The sequence below is a fragment of the Cyprinodon variegatus genome, unplaced genomic scaffold (genome assembly GCF_000732505.1).
Source record: "Cyprinodon variegatus isolate N-32 unplaced genomic scaffold, C_variegatus-1.0 Scaffold108, whole genome shotgun sequence".
NCBI classification, from domain to species: domain Eukaryota; kingdom Metazoa; phylum Chordata; class Actinopteri; order Cyprinodontiformes; family Cyprinodontidae; genus Cyprinodon; species Cyprinodon variegatus.
Window position 1 is genome coordinate 1012232 of NW_015150561.1, and position 20985 is coordinate 1033216.

A 20985-nucleotide genomic window follows, 5' to 3' on the forward strand; every position below is an offset into this window, starting at 1 on the left:
TTTTGTTTTAAATGAGCCCCCTGCCGGTTGCATCGGTACTCTTTTTTTTTCTCTTTCTTAGGGAAGATAATTATCACTCCCTTAGACACTAAACGGAACACAAACCCCAATCAGTCTGTGAAATTGGACAGTTTGAAACTCTTTCCAGCGAGGAGAAAAGTTTGCTCATGTGTAACACAAAGCAGTTAGAGCTTCAAAGCAGTGGCGCATAACTATATCCCCTGCAACTTAAAATTGTTCTTTTTTATTTATTTTTTTGCTTTAAACCAAAATTAAATATAAAACGCGTTGTTTCACGTTGAGTGGTATGGGGCTTGTTGCTGTAACCCTCCCGGCATTCGTCTTCGACCTGCAACCATTTATAGCCTCGCGGTGACAAACAATCTTATTATGAGATTTAAACTTTGCCTCTGCCAGTCTGAAGGATCAACACGCGCTCCCCTCCCTTCGCACCTATTCCTCGATGTTTCCCCAACTGATACTGTAATATCTGCCTACCTACACGCCTCCCCGTGACAGCGGTTAAACGCCGGTGTCAGCTCTCGGTGTAATAGAAAGACCCAGGCAGGGCTCTAGGTCTCTTCAGAATAACATGAAGGCGAGCGACGAGAGGAGCTCAGTGCTGAATTAAATCAGTCTCCGCTTAATGGATCTCTGAGGCTCGCTTCACAGATGCTCGCTGCTGAGTGATCCTCAAATCTGGAATCTTTTTATTTCATTAGTTACTTTAAATAATTGCTTTTAATCTTTAACGCCATTAATGTATCCGCATCCTTTGAAATTGTATTGTATTCGATGTGAGATACAGTGATACTCCGTTTAGTGTCGGGACGAAGGTTCCTGTTCTGCTATCACTCAGCAGGTAAGTTCATTTTTTTATGCCTAACTTTAACGTAACAGACTTTGCAAAAGGTTTGTTGTGTTTTATTTTGCTTTATCATGTTGTCATCGATAGATCTCCAAGCTCCAATGTTGTGATTGGAATAACTGTTGGCTGAAATGGTTTAGCCATGTCACTGTGCAATTACTAAGTCTTGCATACCTCTTTTAAAAATTAATAGTTCAACTTGAGCAGCAGCCTGCTGAAGCCGATGGATTTTACATTAGTTTCAGTGAGAGCCATGCGCCCTGACATAAGATGGATGAAAGCAAAGCACATAGAACACTTAATCGCGCGATTCGATCCAGAAAGATTTACTTTTATTAATCCGGCATTTTTCCAAATTGTTGCTTCTTTTAAACTAGACTCGATTTTGCGTTGGTTTTATTTTTAGCTCAGTTTTATCGGATGCTTAGAAACTGTAAACCCGCAGCTTGAGCCGATTCAGCACCACGGACAGCTCCGCTTCAACAAACCCATATCAGTTAGTGCGAGCTGTTTACAAACTTTCCCTTTAATTATTATTTAGGACATGAATGCCTCTGTGTTGCTAGGCCCACACATATAAAACAACACGAATCTGCATTTAAAATGGACATACTTAAGAGATGTCCATGCAAACAAATTAATGAAACTTAAAAAGATCATTTGAAACAATGTCATTCAATGCCATGCAGTATAACTGCCCAGTGTTCAGAGTTGCTTTGTGTAGTCTCACTCAGATAAGCTGAGGATTTTGCTGCGTGTGTGCCATCTGTCTGAAGAAAGCGTACTTAATGTTGTACCCTGGATGAGTCGTTTCAATTTAGCAGCATAAGTCTTCACGCAAAGTGGCTTCTTTTTCTCTAACTCAACACATAATTAATGTTTACATATTTTCAACATGCTGGTCAACCTATTTACTTACGACTTACTGAGAGTCAGAGGGGGCATCAGTAAGGGTCTGTGGTCTAGAAACACCATTGTAGTCCTCTGGTTGCACAAATCAAAATGTATATATTTCTAATCATTAATTTTTCTATTTGGTGATATTTAACATTATTTATTTTGATAATCAAATATATAGAATGGCTTTAAACATAATAAATCAATATAGTATGAATTGTGATTGTTTATGTTTATCCAGTGCCATCATCTTTAATTCATTAATTTTTTTTTAGAAAGGATACGCTTCAGTTTAGGCTTTACCAGTAGAGTGTATATTCCAACTTTTGATGTTGAGAGTTGTGACAGTTCTGAATCATCTCTGTTTTGCTGTTGCTGCTAAAGATGTCTCCCGCATTTGCCTTCCACATCTCCCTTTTCCTGTCCCCGTCTCCCTTATCTTGATTATACAGCTGGATGATTGAGTCAGCTGTTTTGTATGCAAGCTGCCTTGGCTTGGCTCTTTTGTGGAGGAGAGAGAACCAGATCGTGCTGAGGATACTGAGAGAGAATTACAGAGGCTCATGACCATGAGAAGCAGAAGAGACGAGGTTGTCCTGTTCGATAAATTACTGTTTGAGAGAGGCAGATATCCTGGGGGGGCAGCGGTTTTGGAAATTTGACTAACCTGTCTAAAATGGTAATGGCAGTGTGGATTACAGTTTTACACAAGTCTCTGAATGGATTGATGGATACAGGTTGGATATAAGTTGACAGGCTTTATAACTTTAACATACGCATTAAATGTATCAAGGATGGTTACAAAGAAAGGCTATTCATGTGTGCGCACGTTTCTCTTCTCTCGTCAGTTCTGATCTTCTATAATACAGTTGGCCCAATAAAACTGATAAACATATCTTGAATCTGTTAATACATTTATCACACTAGAGTATCATTGTAAGGAATTTACCAAGGCCGAAAACATATCAGTGAAGCGCAGGGTGTTTGGTTAACAGTGCACAAAACTGTAATCAAAAGGACCAAGCAGGGTTTGTAGACAAAGCTGTGAAACATATGGTACAACAGCATGGTCTAATTTAGTGGCACAGTTCTTGTCAACCATAAATACTTATTGTGCCTTGAATACTGTGTGCCATTTTACAAAAGCAGAGCTGCCACCTCAGTTGCAAGTGTCACATATGATACTTAGCTGTTTTGTTAAAAGGAATAATGAAGTACTGTAATGCTTCTTGGTTTATGCTGAAAGGATGGATCAGTGAAGCAGCAACACAAGCAAAAAAATAAATGAAACAAACACTTTATTTGGCAAAAATATAATGAAGAAGTGACATTTCATTTTCACTTTAGTAAACCTGCATTTACCATTTTTTTATTTTACAGCAGAAAAAAATAGATTATTTAGGATTTTATGCGTTACTCCAACAAAAGGCGATGCATAGTTTTTAGGACATAGACACAGATATATTGTTCTCAAAATGTTTTACTAATGGAAGTCTAAAAAGTGAGTCCAGCATTTATTGTACCCCATTTATTGATCTCTAAAGAACCTCTCCAGTTCAACCATTCACTTTCTGAATATACGTAATTAATAAATAGAGTCCAAAGGTTTGTGAGGCTTGTCTTAGTTGCAGCATAAACGCAGCTGTCCCTTTAAGTCCGCAGTTCTATATTAGCTATTGGAGACCATGAAAATGAGCACACTGCATCACAAAATCCATGGAAAATACTAGACAGGTCAGTACATGACGGTGTGGAGAACTTTTAATCTGGGATAAGTTATAGACTAACATAATATTCTAGCATAATTATCTCATTGAATACTGCTTTGTCTATCAACTCAAAATAAAAGGTTAATTATTATTAAATATGGAGCTACATTTATAGAAACAGCCAAGATTCTTCTTGTAACATTGGAGGAGCTAGAGAGCCACTGCTTAGTTGAGAGACTTTGTCCACTGAAGAGATTTGAATGAATCGTTGTTCTAATGAAATCTTTCTCTAACAAATCTTATGCTGATAATTTTTCTCTGTTCAGATGATACTGTACTAAAGGTAATCTTTTTGTAATAGATGTTAAATACAAAGTTTCATGGAAATAATCGGTGAAAAATCACTAGGTTGGCAGCATCATGGTGGGGGAATCATTTGATTAAGAAGGGACAGGAAGGCTGTTGGAGACAAAGAGGCGATGGATGCAAAAAAAAATATAAGGAAGTCCTGGAAGAAACCTGCTTGAGGTTGCAAAATAATTCACACAATGGTGTAGGTTTACCTCCCATAGAAGGACAACCCTAAAGATGCGGCCAAAAAAAAAACAAACAAGCAAAAAAAAAGAACAGAATCTGTAACATTATCATTTCTACTTACTGTAATATTAACATATCACATTCAGTGGAAAATATATACATTTAACTCTATGGCTGTCATTTGTCATGGTATGACAAAGCCAACGAAAATTTATTCTTGAATAGGTTTTATTTCATCCTTTCATCAGGTTTTATTTATTTTCATTCAAGAAATCAATCGTTTTAGAATAAAGACCTTTAAGAAGAAGGTGCCATGATTTGTGTTCTGTTTTATCAGGAGCAGCTAATCATTACATCAGTCTGTAAAAATATGTTCTAAATTGTAATATTCTTTTATTGCTTTAGTTAGCCTTTTATGGCCAGAATTAAAAGGTAAAGCTATTCGAATGTATATTTAGTTGTTTTTCCTTTTAATTTTACAACACTGGTGTTTTGAGGACATTTCAGGACTGCACAACATAAAAATTAATTGCTTAAAATAAAGAAAGATTCATGTTTGATTAGATCAAAAGGGTAAAAGTTGTTGAAGAAATCTTATAATATGTTGTTAACAAGTCTATTCTTAATATCTATTGTGAACAACTCTTTCCATCCTATCAACTACTGATTTGTGTGAAGGGTCCTATTGTCTATATATTATCTAGGCAATCAGATAGGAAATATCTAAATTTTTATGATAGCAAATTGTGAAACACTTTAATTTGAATAATTATTTCTTAACTGCTTTTCTCCAGTGTTTCCTGTTGGACCATTTGCTTAGAGATGTTCTCCGGTAAAGGGCAAGCCTATCAGAGACATCCTCTGAGTTCTGCTTCGGGACAATTGGCATTAAAAAGGAAGTGTTACGGAAAGTAATTTAGTGTTCCGGAAAGAGGAACTATTTGCTGAGGATTTCCAATGTCTAACGAAGGCTGTAATGAGCTGATAAGGCTGAAAAGACAAAAAACAACCACTGCCCATCAACTGCAACCACCCTAAGGCACATTTTCTTTTATACAATGCAAAACATGTACTGTTTCCGAGATGGTATCTCTTTCAACTCTTGGAAAAACCGTCCCCTTGAATTGGCAACTTGTAAGTACCTGCAAAGAGTATTTTCAGACCTGTGCTTTAGTTCTCTTATGGGAAAACATGTATGTAAATGTAACCAGAGTTGATTGTTAAAAGTGGCAGAAATGGCTCTTTAAATTCCCGTATCAAGAAAAGGAACACAGCAAGTACAGCCATTATCTCTTGGAAATTTCTTATCTGATATCACCCTACAATGTTCTTGTTTATTTCTTGCGAAAAATAATGCAATAGAGGCTTTTTGAAAATGGATTACTAAAGACTTAATATATACTTTGCACACATGAAAGATTCAACAGACTGTAACAGACAAATTGTGGGGGTAAATGTTGGAAATGTGCAGATTTACTCTGGGGTGTGAATCAGTCATCATTCATTTAGAAGTGAACAAAAATGATTCCACTGCAGAATGCCAGAAACATTTGTGTAGTTTCCTCAGCCACCTGCTGGTTTCCTTATGATGCACAAAACCCTTTAGTAAACAAGCATCATGAAATGGCAGAATGAGGCATATTGAATGCTGTGCTGCCTCTTATTTGCCATCTTTTTGCACAATAATTAGGCACTGGGTTGCATGGCAGTGTATCTTCAGGCACCTGCATCGCTTGATGAATATCTTTAGATGAGAGTCTAATACAGCTGGCCTCAGAAAGTCCTGTCAAAACCGAAGTTTATGAGCTTTGCTTTAAGTGGTAATGATCACTATCACTGAGGGATTGTTCAAATCATGGATGGGCTTGTGCTGGCAGATACTGCAGTTTTTGCAGAGTTTTGTCTTTGAATATTACCTTTTTTGTAAATAAAAAATAAGATAAATGCTAAAAAAAAAGACTAAGGAAAAAACATTAAACTAAAAAAAAAAAAAAAAACTTTACCAGAGATTAATCTTGAAACAAGTCTAAAACACAGAGACGAATGATAAATGCAGTGCTAATGTGGCTTTGCAGTGAATGCTACATGGCTGCCATGTGCATTTAACAAAGCACAAACATAATTCCTTGAAATCAAATGTTTTCATGGACTTAATAAAAAATACAACAAAAAAAAATTTGATTTTTCTTTTCAGTTTTAGGCAGTGGCACCTGGTGGAGTTTTCTCGAGGGGAGGCAAAAATTTCAAAATAGATGTAAACCAAAAACCAATCAAGTGTACTAAGGCATCACACCACTATATTTATATGAATTCCAGCAACAAAAAACAACATAATAACATTTTCTGAAAAGTTTAAAGCAGTCCTACCTATCTTAACCCATGCTTGGTCAGATCCTGACTTTGAAAAAGGAGGCAGGGAAAACAGAATAAAGTGTTAGCTTGTTGCTGTGACGTCAGAGCTGTGGAGGGAGGTGGTGTGCAAATGAAGCTGCTTTCAGCTCTTTCGCTTTGAAGAGGAGCTACTGCACATGTACAACTTTTAACGAGAGTCTATGCAATCCGGTAATAAACGAAACAACATTACTCGTAATTAAAGATCAAATATTTACCTTGCACATTGAAAAAAGATGTTAATGTATTTCAAAATATTTAATTTTTATAATATGTATTTTATTTTACGTCTTAATCAAGGCCATCCGGTGAGTGGGGCAGTGCCCTTGCACCTTCTTTTGGCCAGCAGTCACTGGTTTTGGGTCAGGGTTAACAATATTATTTGTAATTATTTATGTGACAGAATAATTATGATAAGAATTTATAAAGAAAACTTTTTAATTGCTTTTTTTTATTTTTGACTAGACTGTCATTGCTACAATATACATAATTGTTTTTTAAACTGTATGGGTGGGGTCAAACACTTACTTTAAGTTTCTCATTTTTATTGTTTGTTGATGTTTTTGCCTAGTCCTCCTCAAAGACGAGTTTTAACAGTCATGTCTGATGGCCAGCTTTTCAGCTTTTTTCTGAAATGTATCTATGTATATATGAATTAGTGATGGTGACTAAAAAAAAAAGAAAAATGGCTTTCCTGCTCTGTAGCCACATTGTGACTCATTTGGTTATATGTTTGGGATCGATGTACATTTGGAAGAGCCATTTGCACCCATGATACAGCAGCAAAACACCCACACAATAAAGTCCTCCCCCTTGAGTAGACATCTTCCACCTTTTCCCCAAATATACGTACATCAAGTTATTATTTCAAAATGCTTAATTTGTCTTACATTACACCACAGGCTATATGGGACTTTTTTCACAAATGATAATAATACTCTCCTGAGTCAATGTCTTTGCAAGGCCTTTTCCTTATTTCTGTATATTTTTCGACAAAACCCATTAATTTATGCTGCTAAGAATCTCCCTGAAATATATAAATAAAAAAATACTTACTGATTACTCCTTGAAGGATATAATGGTGTATCTTCCTGGCTTTTTATACTTATTCATAGTTTTTTTGAACAAATGACCATAAGTTATTTTTGTTTTCTTATGACCTTACTCAATGAATCAGTTTGTGAGGTGTTACATTTAAATACATCCATCCATGTCCAGTTCTTAGCATTTCTGTAAAAAATAATCTGAATTGTTTTTACCTAACCTTCTGTTCAAGATCTGATAAAGTCATAATTCAAGTCCAGTTTTAATTAAATTAAATAAGTCTATTAAAAATCAGGCTTATATGCAGTCACAAGACTTTGTCATTCAAAGAGTAGTAGTAATAAGTTATATTACCGTACACGGTATCCTTACCATTTTTATTGAGGCTTTAAATGCAGCAATTTGTTATTTCTGTCTTTTTACAACAGATATTTTGTTACTTTATTCAAACGCTTATTAGACAAAACAAGATTATGTGAGGAATAGTCTTTTAAGCTAATTCAGAGGCTGCAGAGTGACTAACATGAAATAGAAAGGCACTCAGTTTATACCACAACTATATGATGAAAAAGATGAGCATCTTAGATGGAATGCTCTGCATAAATTATCATCAGCTGCACTTACAAGGACAGAGGGGCTTATTTTCTATGCGGTCGTGCAGCTTTTTTTTTTCTTTTTGAGCACACTTGAGCTTGAAAAGGAATGCTTTTTGCCTGTTCAATCAAACTGAACCTAGAAAAAAACCAAAAAGGTTTCCATGAACTGAATTCAACAGACTGAGTGTGAAATGCACCACTGCATTTATGCCATTGGTTGGGTGAAGCAGTATGGATCGGAGAGAATAGTATTTTATAGATTGGTATAAATTAGAGTAGGAGAAAATCTTGAGAGCAATTCATTTAATTTATTGCTAAGGGAGTACAGAAAAAAACACTTTATATTTGTAAAAATACAAATAAAACAAGAATCTTATTGGTCCTACAATAAAGGATGTTTTCCCCAAAGCCACTTTCTATTCTGTTTTGTAACCATCCCTTCAGTGCAATAGCAAGGTAAACAAAAATCAGCTGATTAGATTGCCCATTGCAAATGCAGCATGATTAAGCAGTTTGTAGATTCATACCAATTACAAAATTTCAAACCAGCAGCCATTGAAGATGACAGATGCTCAGTGAATGAAGCTCTCTTCATGTGCCACACAGACTGCTTTTCATCAAATGGGAACATTGCCATGAGTCGCTCAATGGTAATCAATGCAGGGCCTCTCTTTCCTATATATGCTTAGAGACTCTAGTCTGTCTTCAGTTATGATCTAATGCTGCACTTGAGAAAATTAAACTGTTAAATGATGTAAATAAATATGAAGCCATAATTGTAACATTTCTCTTTTATTGCCTCTACACAGGAGTTTAGAACTTCCTTAGTTCTCACTATCAACAATTCAATCATATTCTTTTTTGTAACTAGCTTTTAATTCCATTGAGACTTTTCATGTTTTCTTTGCAAACCCTCATTCAATGAGTTTATAAATGGCATATAAAACCAGCTTGAAGCTTATTAGCGCCTCAAGGTAACTCAGTTTCCTCTGCCATGTTCTTAAATCTGCTTTTATTGGTAATAATTTTCATTAAGAGGAATGAAAAAAACAAAAGTTGCATTAAAGTTCTTGTTAATCCTGTCAATAATTGCAAATTTCCAGCTTATTAACGCTGTTCTTGCATTTGCTCCAATTTGCAAAATTTGGCTGAGCAATCAGTGACGTAGTGTTGAACCTTTTTATATTTATACCTTTAAATATGTACAATAGAGTTCTTAAGGAAAATGTTGTATTTCTATTCACCTAGAATATGCATTACTTTTCATAAACAACTACTTTACTATTAACAGTAGGTGTGAACATGAGTCAGATCTGATGTATTACATTTCCAAAATGTAACTGTCCCATTTCTTTATATATTGTGGCTTGCATACATAAAAATGACATATTTTGCAAAACTGCAATAGGAAGACTTTTTTTCTCATCACAGAAATCATATGATTTGCAGCTGGACTGGATTATATGGAGGATGATGACACGGCATATTTGGATTCATAAGGAGACTATTTTTATAAAATTAGTTTGCAATAATGAGTACAAAAGCCAAGGGTGAAATATAAATATTTCTCATGTGTTTAGAACTAATGCTGCCATGTTGTTTTCATGAGTTACATATTCCCTTGCAATTTTAATTGGTTTTCTCATTTAATAGAAATACTGCAATAAAAACAAAACTGCATTTACATAATTAGTATAATATTGGCAATTTTCCACTTTTCTAATTGAAACCCAAATTATTGATTCTGTATACGTGCAAAGTACAGCCGGACATGGTTCTAAGTTTTTAGTTTGTTTGCTCTATTGGCTTGAATTATTATGCATCATGCAAGAAACAGTTTTTAGCAATGAATCTGCTCTTCAATTGTTGGGTAATTTACTGCAGGATAAAATGTTGCGTTCAACATTTTTCTCCTATTTCTAATAAGCAGGAGTTTTGCGTAGTCAGCTGTTATCCAAACCTAGTTCTCCACTAAATGAATCCCATTGTATTAGACTATAATCTGTCTATAATATAGAACTATACAACTATAAATTTTATTTTTATTTGATGATGAAAGAACTATCAGTCACTACACATGCAGCTGGCATGTCAGTATCCAGCGGACTCTGTATTAATTTGTTGTCAAAAAAAAAGAAGAAAGAACAGTCAGTGAACTCTATGTATGTGAGATCAAGCTTCTATTGAAATAACATCAGAAATAAAAATGGAAAGAAAGTTCAGAAAAAAGGTTCAGCAACATGTTGCTCCTTTAAACGTGTTTTGTAAAACATGCATTCAGGTAACTTTATGGTGCCTTGGATTTGTTATTACACAGATAATTTTAATTGTAACAGACTGTCAAATTAGAATTTCAGCCATAGCATTTTTATGATAATGTATGAGAGAGATGGAGTGTGTGATGAAGGGATGTCAGACATGGTCTGGAGATGTAGAATACATGCAAGCATATGTATTGAAAGGAGATTTTGCCGAATGTTGTGAATGTTGTGCCGTTTTGGATGATGGCAAACTCATTCTGTATCAATCAATTAAATCATATGTTTAACCTCTTGCCTCCTCCACTAGTTTTTATTGACAGTCTTTCTTTTGCTAGACATTTTTTGACATTTTTTTCAGTCATTTAATTCTGCAGTTCAGCTCTCAGTCAGCAGAACTCTGGTCTCCAAACTGGTAAAGTCTGTCCTCTTTGTCCTTAAAGCCATTTCTCTGAATAAACTCAGCCTGACAAGTGCTGGAAGTCATAGTCTTATATTGAAATTATTGTGTTAGTTATGAGTTTCTTTGTAACGTACGTTCACTTATGCATCAATAAAGTTATGAGGATTATTTACAATCCTTTACTGAATCTAAGAATGTTTGTTGAGAAATTTAAGACAAGCATACGAAAAGGTTCTTTCATGAGGCCCATTTCTTGTTGGTGAATTTGTGCAAAATAAATACAGAGTAAAATAAGTATTCACGCCCCTTGGTTGTTTTAATTTTCTATTGCTTTTGTAATTTAAGCATTATCCGAAAAAAGGACTTTCATAATGAACATTTTTGAAAAATCTAAGTGAAAAAATATTTCTACAAAGTAATGTCAATAAAACAAAATATATAAAGAAAGTATTCTTTGCCAAACTGCTAAGCTTCTGTTATGCTGCACGGGTATGAACAGCTGTTTTTAAGTCCAGCCACAAATTCTTTAAAGGATTGAGGTCTGGGCTTTGACTCTGCAACTCCAGAACATTTCCCTGATACTTTTAAACTGTTCCTGAGTAGCTTTTGCAGTATGATTTGGATCATTGTCATGCTGAAGAATAATCTTCTCCCAAGCCGTAGCCCTCTGTCTTTATAAGCCTCCCAGTGTTCGCTTCTGAAAAACATCCCCACAGCACAGTGCTGTATATTCTAGTGATGTGCAGTCTAGCTTTCCAACAAACAAAATGTCTAGTCTTGATGGCCGAAAAACAAAAATTTTGTTCTAATCAGCCATAGACCATTCTTACACTTGACCATGGAGGACTCCACATGCCTTTTAATGAACTCTAGTTGAGATCCAGTATGACTTTTCTTCAACAGTGACCTTCTCATCGCCACTCTCCAATAAATATTTGACCAGTTGCAGTTGCTGTACATGCAGTCTCTCCCATCTCTGAAGTTGACTCTTGCATCTCTTTCACTGTAGTTATAAGGGTTGACTCACATAAAGGGTTGCAGATACCCCTGTGCCATATTCCTTCTATATCTTAATGATTGATTTTCACTGAACTCTGCGGGATGCTCAATACCTTGGAAATTTGTTGGTCTCCATTCCCTGAATTAAACTTTTCTCTAAGTTGCCTGAGGTGATCCTTCATGGTGTTATGGTAGTCAGTTTCCGGACGCTTCAGACACTAGTCTTTCATACCTTAGTTTCACCCACACACCCACACTTTCACTAATTGTGAGACTATTGCATCAAAAGGATCAACCTCTGCTGAATTAGACCATAAAATTTTAACAAGGGTGAATAATTATCCAAACAATTATATTCCTTAATCTCTCTTGAATTTGAGCTTAAAGAGTTTTTTTCTTCAATATATGTTTGCATGAAAAAAAGCCAAACTGTGTTGACCATCATTGAAAAGGAGTTGAAAACTTATGATAGGCATTGAAAAAAGATTTGATTTGAATAAAAAATTTGAAAAGCACTTAATTCTTTACTATCTCTGTGCTGAGCTCTGCTTTAATCCTTGTTTAACAGAGGGAGAAAATAAAAGACAACAACAGATTTAACTTAAGTATAAGAGAATACCCAAAACGTTTCACGGTGACTGAGATGAACTGATTTTCTTTTTAGATTTAGGGAAATTATGTATAAGGCTGTTTTTTTTTTTGTGGTTTTTTTTTATCTCTGCACACCTAATTGCCCATCACCAGCTGAGCAAACATTTTTAAGTGCACATTCATTCAAAATGAACACTAAGAAAATGAATAGCAATCAGATGATCAAACCCAGGATTCTTCTCCACTTCGATGCTGTGTGAAGGTCATCCCTTAATCTTCCTCCACACAGCAGTCCAACACATTGTTGAAGTTTCTGATGGATGGCCTGAGAAAGTCTAACACTTTACTTTGAAATGCTTCTGACAGCTCAAGAGGTAGTGAAGGACCAGAAAATATAGTTATCTTTTCTAAGAAACAAGGTTACCCTAAAAAGCATAAGGGCTTTGCCGCTCATATAGGGACTCAATTTCACTTAACATTTTTTTGTATGAATAAATAATGTCAACTGTTTTTATTCAAAATATATTAACTCAAATAGAGATAGTTAGACTTGAAAGCTTAAAGCCTAATAAAGCATAAAAATAAACATTTGATTGTAAATTAACAAGATTTACATCCATTTCCTGAAAAGATTATTATTTTTAAAATGGTATTTTAACTTGATGTGTCCTTGAACGTACATTTATGTTTTAATAAAAAAAATAAATAAAAATAAGAAGAAGACAATTTCGACTGTCTCCCAGTTATTTTACATTTAATGTATCCCAAAAAGTTCCAACCACCTGTTTTCTCACTTTAGTTTGATTTATCTTCTTTCGTCTTGATTAAAGCTACAGAAAAGCCTAAGAATTATCTGTGTTTAATTTCTGTTGAACACTTCTGTTATTGTTGGACAAACACGATTAAAACTGTACCATCTGAGTCTTTACTGAGCTATTAAAATAGGGATCATGGACTTACAATATCAGACAGAGATAAACCACTATGTCAATCTTTACTAGATACGAACAGGCTGCAGCATTAAAAGGCAGCTTTGAAGGACATTTTGTAAAATACCAGTGTGACACTCATAAGTAATCTAAAGCCTTTGCTTAACCTTTCTTGTTTTAGGGTTTTGTTTAAAGGTTAACTCTTTAACTTCTAACAGCTATTCCTGCAAAATGCCACCACACCTGTTATTTATTTGCATACATAAATTCAATGCAAAACTTTCATTTTTCGGTTTTTGAGTTATTAATATGTAATGCCATTAAACACAAACATAATGTTAATCCATGAAAAAAAAAAGGTTTTAGTGTTGATAATTTCAAAAAGACAGAGAGATTATATCTGCAAATTATCACTAAGCAAGCAAAGATAGAAGGTTACCATAGAAACTGCTTCCAAACTTGGAGCAAACATACTAGCAACTACTTATAAAAAATGTGCCAGTATTCACACCATTAGCAGGGCAGCATGTACCATAACACTCGTTTTTGGAGAGAATTGCTAAATACGTGACTTAGTGTTCATTAACACGATCCTGAGGCTTCAGTAGTCATGATGAAGCAAATTATACAGAGCTTTTTTTACACAGTCATCTTAGTAAAGCTTTACAGTTTTAAACATAGAGTACATAGAGACTTTATCACACACATTGAGCTGTAAAAAAACACCTTTTATTTTGCAGCTCACTTAGTGATGTATTCTGCTAATAGAATTAACAAAACTTAAAATAAACCTCTTCTATACATTGTTTTTCTCTGCTCCAGGTTTTGGAAATATTCTAAGTAAATATTAGAGTTCATGATTCAGAGAAATTGAAAGTCCTTTCTTGGCAGATTTCTATGTCTTACAAAACAACATCAATATTTACTTTAATAACTGTCATGCTGATACCTGATGAATGTGAACAACAGTGAGATATGCGAACATCTTGTGCCTCCAAATCTTTCTCCAATTGTCTTGACAGCATGAGCTCTTCTACAAACATCCCCTTTTTGCTTATTATTATTATTTTCAAGACCGACAGCTGGCAAGAAAAATGGCCCATCACTAGCTGCAAAGCATCAATCTGACACCCCACCTGTTGTTTCCTCACTCATGCCCTCCATTGCTCATTAAACAGCGTTGCCTTTCAGGCTGGATCAGCTCAGGCTGGTTATCGCCCACTGGGAGACCAGAGTACAGATAGGACGGATCTGTGGTGCCAGATTGTTATGTCTGTGAGGTGTTATTCCTTAACTAAATATGGAGATTATGTGTAAAGTCTACATGGCAGTTATGCTATTATGCTTATTACTATTTTTTTATTATTAATTTCGATCAACAAGGTCCTTGTCATATTCTCTTGTACTCTTTTTATTTATTTCGTTATGGTTTTACATTATGATTTTTGTTTGTCACCTGTGCTGCTCCAACAAATTGCGCCTGGTGGGATTAATAAAGTGGTCTAAATCTAAATGCCTTTTCACTTTAATGAGACCACTTGGAGTTTGTGTGAAATACAATGAACATATGAGAAACACAAAAATGTCAACATGTAATTTATAAGCTGATCAGAATTGTGAGATACCAGCCCCCCCCCAAAAAGCTCAGTGCAAACTATTTTAAAAAGGACCAAGTAAGGAGCAGCCCTAAGATCTTGTACATAAGCATTCAACAGTCATGCTTAGCAAATGTTGAGCTAGATCCTGTTTCTTTAAACTTCTTTTTATTTTCTATCCATCCCAAAATATTTTCAAAGAGAGTGGAATCAGGGAAATATGCAGAAAATCTCAGAAATCACTGTGCAACAAGGGCCCTAACACCTCCAAATAACCTGCCGTGGTTTTGAAGCCCTCATCAAAACCTGAAACTCTATTTTTCCATAAAGAAAATGTTCCCCAGATTATTACAGAATAACCCTTTTATTCCTGCACTGTGCAGAAAACATTTGCAATTGAAAGTCCTTGTCCTACCAATAATCTTCCAACCCATATAGACCATCAAGATAGAATTTCCTCTAGACAAAGACTAAATATTTTTTCAACTTTCAATGTCCTTGGTGTTCTTCAGCATAGTCCAAATGGGTACATACACTGTGATTGGCAGGAGATATGTTCTTTAAGAAATGTTTTTTTAAAGTTTTTTCCTTACAGATTTTGGTTTCTGGGGTTCTAACGTCAGAAACAGCCTTAGTTGCAGAATCAGCATATGAATTGACGCTCAGCACTTTAGGTTGTCTGATGATATTAGAAAATACACCATTCAAGATAATTAAAATGGCTGTTTTACTGTTTTCAACCTTGGCAGCAATGGTGCATTTTTGGAGTTTTTGCTGCTACTACTTTGCTTTGTAAAAGGACCATGATATATATGAATAACTAATATGAATTCCACAAAACCTCTGTTTTTGTAGAGGATGTTCTTAAGCTAGCATTAAGCTTTTGATCTGTTAATGAACAGCACATTTTAATTGAAATATAGAATCAAAAAACGTGTCTCCTACTTGTTTTTACTCTATTCGCCTCTCTTTGCACTTTGAAGCTTAACTTACAAACTGGCAATGATCCACTGGTAAAAATCCTAAACCAGAAGGTATTTTTTTTGTTTCTGTAAGAATCAAGCCATTGATTTTTTATTTATACTCTGTAGATTTAATGAATTGTATCAAATAAACTGATCCTAGAGGGTTGTAATTATCAGCAGAAAGCTTTTAAAGATCTTATATTACATTGTGAAAACATATCATTTTGTTCGATAACCACATAACAATGACTTTCTATCTCGATAACACATTTTTTTGACTTGAACATTTTATGAGTACATTTTCTAATCATTAATTACATTAATTATGAGTTTGGGAAAGATACAGTTAATAAAACAGCAAATTACTTGTAAAATCATATGGTCCTCTTAGAACCCAGTTTAAGCCAAAAGTTGTACACCTTTCTGCAGATTATTAAGGCTTTTTAATGGACTGTTTTTCATTATTTATTGATTAAAGAGCAAAGCCAAGCAGGTGTTAAGGTATTCCTTTTATGCAAACCTTATTTCTATCAATATTCATGAAACCCTTAAAAGTGAATCTGTTTAACTCTGAAATCAATTTTATTCAGCTTTTCTCCTTACCTAAAACGAAGTTGCAGCCTGTAAAATTTAAGAGTTTTGGTCAAAAACCAAAGCCTGAACTGCTGAAGCCAAATTATTATCATCAGTCTTTTTCAGTCAGTAATTTGCAGCTGCTAAATAATGATAGTGTGTCCTGTGCAGCAATTTCAGCGAAGTAATTTCCAGAGAATGTTTTAAGACTGCAATTCTAGAACACTTTCAACCCACAGAGAGAGATCACTGAGAGCGGGGACGTGGAAAACAAGTTTTAAAGTGCATCAGAAAAAAATAGAACAGGTTTAAAAAGTAAGGACACAAAAAAGATAATACCAAAAAAGGTAATATGGAATAAATACATATTTTTTCACTTTTAAGCTCGGACACCTCAGTGATGGTTACAGCATGTTTGCATTTTGATCAATTTTGGAAGTTTTGGTGGATGTAGCAGCAGAATATAATTTCTTTTAACATTTTTAAGGAGTTTGGAGGATCTGCAGTCATGTCAATCACATACATTTTTTTATGTTTGTATTATCATAATCACAATAACCACCTTTAGATCTGTTCCTATAAATTAGGTAATCCTATCTGTAATTTAAAGGGAGTTATTGAGCTGTGGGTTAAAATATCCTAATTTCTTAAATTATCAGTTTGAGAAATTGGCTTGTCTTCAATATCTTTATTTTTAAGTGTTTTATGTAGAGCAAAACAGTTGGATTATTGTGATTAATCACTTATTTAAATAATTGTTAACTAATTTAGTAAACGATTTATGTTTAACTTGTGTATAAAAACTCAAAAACATGCTTCTAGCTGACAGAGAAACCCACTAAGAGCAGTTTTATACCAAAACTGTAAAACAGCATTTGAACAATTTGCATTTAGTCATAATGGAGTTTTCTAATGATACTGCCACCTGTAGCCAAAACACAGAACTGCAGCACTGCTCATTCTCGCAGCTCGCACTTGTACTTGACAAAGTTTTTTTTTTTATACACTTTTCAATTTACAGTTTCCATTCTGAGCTAAGCAGGATGATGGTTGCCTCTGAGTGTTCACAAAATCCTTATTAAATACAAGATTAAATTAGATGGTTGGCTAGGTTGGACCCATGGTGCAAACTTCCAACCTGAAGTACATGCAGGGAAATTAGGCTACCAGATTATAGTAGCATCAGCACTGTACTGCTGAGGTATCAGTCCGCTCATCAAACAATGTTTTAGTCTTTAAGGTTCAACTAAAAAGTTTTTTTTTTTTTTTTTAGATATTTTCCAGTAAGAACTTACATCATGCCTCTTTTAGATAAAAACACATTTATGTGTGTCAATAAGTTCTATCCAGAACTCCTCAAGTGGACAAGTTTTGGTTTCACCTGGTTTAAATCTTAAATATTCTCTAAGGAACATTTGGCTATCTAATTATTAATCTATTAACAGAAAAAAAAAATCAACAGATTATTCGATCAACAAATTGATCGTTAGTTGCAGCCCTCGTCCTCTGTAGCACATAATCATTCATAAATACCAAGGGATGACATTAAGCACACTCTCTGCCTAATATATGCAATGCATTTTAAATTACTCTGTTTTAATATGCAGGATTTGAAATGCATCTTGAAAGTGCACACTAAACATTATTATGTATTGGAAATCTTTATAAGTTTCTACTTATTAATGAATTTGAACTGCCATTGTTTTCATACATAATAGAGACATAAACACAGACCACAGCTCTGAATATGTTTTGCAATGGCTTTTATTTAAGTATTGTTGATCAATTTCCGGCTGTAACTAATAATGACTAAGATAAAGCAAATAATTTATCAGTTGTTTTCTTTACTGAGAGTAAAATGTGTTAATTTGTCACATAAACCATGTTTTCTTGACAGTAATACACTACCGGTATTTAATTTAGAATTTGGCTCAATGAGGTCTGCAATAAAGATATAAATTAATAATAAAATAGAAACCAAAATCTTTATAAAAACAAATAAAGGTAGTTGGAATATTATTGTGGCGATGCCAAACCTCCACCTTTGTCCACTCAGTCATAAAATTTGTGCAAAATAAATAAAGAAAATTAAACTGTTTTCTGCATTTCCCCTGCTGGAGTCTGCAAAAGGGGTTTTGTTTCAAGAGGATTAAAAATACAATTGCTTGCCTGGTTTAAAATGATTTGATCCTTTATTCATTTTTTTTTTCGCTCCTTATTTGAGTGACATCGGTAAAAACCAGTAAATCACTGGCCCCTATTGGACTTTCGTGATAACTGTACGACTCAGGGTGATTTACAAGAATTAGCAAGGTGAAGGCCTGAGGGGTGAGTGGTATTAGAGGATCCTGGGTTTGCTTCACCACAAGGTCCAAGTGACCCTCATCAGTGACCTCAAACAATTACTACATTTGATTTCTCTTATTCTATACTGAAAGAAACTCACTAACAAAAATACTGGCCAATCTTTCTTTTTAGAAGGGCTGCAAAGGCAGACTTTCAATAATTCAGTCCTGGTAATTTTAAACTGATGTTGTTTATCTAGTCTGAGCTAAAACGTGCCTTAGAGGCTAACACCTTGTTAAGCATTTAGGTACTTTGTGTCTATTAGCAGCACAGGAGCACCACAAGGGAAGGTACTCTCACCTCTCCTTTTTACTCAGTATACCTCTGACTTCCAGTACAAGATCGAATCCTGCCATCTGCAGAAATACTCGGATGACTCTGCAGCCAGAGGGCTATTGAAAAGCTTTCTGGCATGGTGGGGAAACATTCATCTAATCCTGAATGTTAACCAAGCAAGGAAGATTATTTTATATTTCAGGAGAACTTGGAACATTTTAAGTCTTATTAGCATCGTAGAGGAAGAAATGGAGGTGGTGGAGGAGTATGAATACCTTGGTGTTCACCTGGACAACAAATTTGACTGGAGATGTAGTTGTGAAGCTGTCTACAAGAAAGGGACAGAGTAGGAAGCATGGTCCTTCAGTGTTTTCTGCAGTATGCAGCTGATCTTCTATAAGTCTGTTGTGGAGAGTATAATTTCTTCTGCCATCATATGCTGCGGTAACAGCATCAAAGCTGATGGCTAAAAAAAATTCAACAAGCTGATAAAGAAGGGTGGGTCTGTTCCTTGAACACCCTCTGCAGAGGATTCAAAAGGGAGAATTCTACATAAAATGGAGAAGATTATGGACAACAGCATCCTCTTCAGAAGATTGTTAAACACCAACAAAGTGTCTTCAGTCAAAGCAACTCCAGATCAATCTGCAGAAGATCCTTCCTGCCCACAACCATCAGCATACACAATAACTGAAAATGTATGAGGTACAACATTTAATTTCCCTTTGGGATCAATGAACAGAATCAAATTGAACATGTTAACTTTGATAGAAGCAAATACTGGTAATGAATCTTTGTTGTAGTTCATCTGATTCTTCAGAGCATGAAAAGAACAAACTAAATAACATCCATCCAAATATTAGTAATGCCAACCACCATGCACTACACCAGCGCCTTGTCCTTAATCAGTCATCTGGAAATCGTTATTTAGTTCCTTTCTGGATTAGTTCCCAGTAGAGTTTTAAAATCCCTGAGGCCGTTTCAGGGGCTAGTTGGAGTAAGAATATATAACAATATTTCTTATCATTTATCCACAGTGTTTATGTCTCACAGCTACAGTAATAAAACCAGGAAGTGGATCTGTTTGAGCACCGTTAAAAAACAAGGAAATGATTCCCTAAACTCCTTAATGTCCTCATTCGCTGCTTGGTGGACAGCTTTCGAAAGAATCTTGCTGGTTCTCTTTCATGGCATCTTTCACAGAAAATACCCCTCACACCTCTCCACCTGTGTCAGCTTAAAACACTCAGATAAACTCCTGCCTCTGTTCAATTTGTCTCACAGCATTCAACCTGAAGATACACATTGTCACATGAGCTTAATACTGGTTTGTCAATTTTCTGATCCGAGGAGTTTAAAAAAAATCAAAGTAAAGTAAATTGTTACCAGGAGATCAATAAAGGTACCTAACTCCACACACTGTGGCCATCTCCTAAAAATAAACAATATTGTTCCCTGTTTGTGTTTGTAATGTGACTCTCAGTTCTCAATTTTAGCTCTGTGTTTGGCACAGTACTTTCACTTTTAATGTTCAGTTAAACTGCCATGCAGTGGGTACCTATTATTACACAGAAAAGCAGTTATTGCTGCCTATACATGTGACAACATTTTAGTTTCCTTGGATGTCAAGTTTGAATACCTGTACTGTTAACTGTTACTACCAAACTATTTCCACCATTGCCTTCTTAAAATGTTATGCACATGTATATCTCATGTACAGATGTAAAGGAAACCTTAATTCATCCTTAGGCTGAGCCACCTGAAACATCTTGCATTCTGTTTGTCATATCTGTGTTTGTTAAGCTACAAAAACAAAGAAGAGAGCATGATTCTAGATTATTTTTCAGGGCACCAATATTCCTGGTGCGTAGAACGCTCCGCGTTTTATCAAATGCGGCTGATAAAATCTTCATAAGAAAGCAGAGGATTTTATATGAAAATGTTTAATAATATTATGGTCAGGAGAAAATAGTACAGTAAACAGCTTGGCTCAGAGAGACAAAGAGAG

General features: G+C 35.0%; 1 protein-coding gene across 2 annotated transcripts in view; it reads left to right on the forward strand.

Annotated features, from left to right (window-relative positions):
- Positions 1 to 606: 606 nt before the first annotated feature.
- The window catches only part of elfn1 (extracellular leucine-rich repeat and fibronectin type III domain containing 1), a 94978-nt gene continuing 74599 nt past the window's right edge, over positions 607 to 20985 (forward strand). For both annotated transcript variants that reach the window (XM_015374701.1, XM_015374700.1), the window contains exon 1: positions 607 to 862. The gene's annotated coding sequence lies outside the window, so the exon portion shown is untranslated. The remainder of the gene's footprint in view (positions 863 to 20985) is intronic.